This window comes from Haliaeetus leucocephalus, unplaced genomic scaffold (assembly GCF_000737465.1).
Source record: "Haliaeetus leucocephalus isolate CR32 unplaced genomic scaffold, Haliaeetus_leucocephalus-4.0 Scaffold306, whole genome shotgun sequence".
Lineage (NCBI taxonomy): Eukaryota > Metazoa > Chordata > Aves > Accipitriformes > Accipitridae > Haliaeetus > Haliaeetus leucocephalus.
The window spans coordinates 3,353,452-3,353,961 of NW_010972742.1; the positions used below are offsets into that span (position 1 = coordinate 3,353,452).

The 510-nt window shown below is 59.4% G+C and overlaps 1 protein-coding gene across 6 annotated transcripts in view; it reads left to right on the top strand.

Moving 5' to 3' along the window:
• The window catches only part of BRD3 (bromodomain containing 3), a 45,721-nt gene that overhangs the window by 6,473 nt on the left and 38,738 nt on the right, over positions 1-510 (top strand). For 3 of the 6 annotated variants that reach the window (XM_010570813.1, XM_010570817.1, XM_010570819.1), the window contains exon 1: positions 1-222. This exon is cut by the window's left edge and continues 27 nt beyond it. The exons of 2 other annotated variants lie outside the window; for them this stretch is intronic. The gene's annotated coding sequence lies outside the window, so the exon portion shown is untranslated. The remainder of the gene's footprint in view (positions 223-510) is intronic. One more of the 6 variants, XM_010570818.1, reaches the window with a different exon arrangement.

Consider the following 510-nt stretch of genomic DNA (forward strand, 5'->3'; position numbering starts at 1 on the left):
GGGGGGGGGGAACCCCGGCCGCCTTCTGGGACTTGTGGTCCGGGGGCCAGCGGCCGCCTCTCCCCTGGCCCGGCCCGGGACTACCGTCCCCACATGGCCTTGCGCCCCGGCGCATGAGCTCTTGGGCGCTGTAGCGCATCTATTATACTGCCTTGCCGAGGATAAAAAGAAGAGCAACTGGAGGGACTATAAGGCAAACGTTGCTGGAGCTGCCGGGGCAAAGTAATCTATTTAATCTTTCCCTTTATTTGTTAGATGCTTGGGTGTGCGTTGCTAGCACTGGGCCATGGATTCTGGAGGGAGGGGGGGCCGGGGAAGAAGGGGGAGGAAAGCAAAACCCACTTGGGAAAGGCCAATGCTGATTTTTTTTTTTTTTTTTTTTTTTCCCTCCTCTCTTCTTCTGCTCCTTCTTCTTGCGAGAGCCCCGCGTCGCTCCCCGCCGCCCCGCAGCCTTTGTGCGCCGCGACAATGCAACAAAGCGCGGCGGGGCTGGCTGCAGCCTGGCCATTG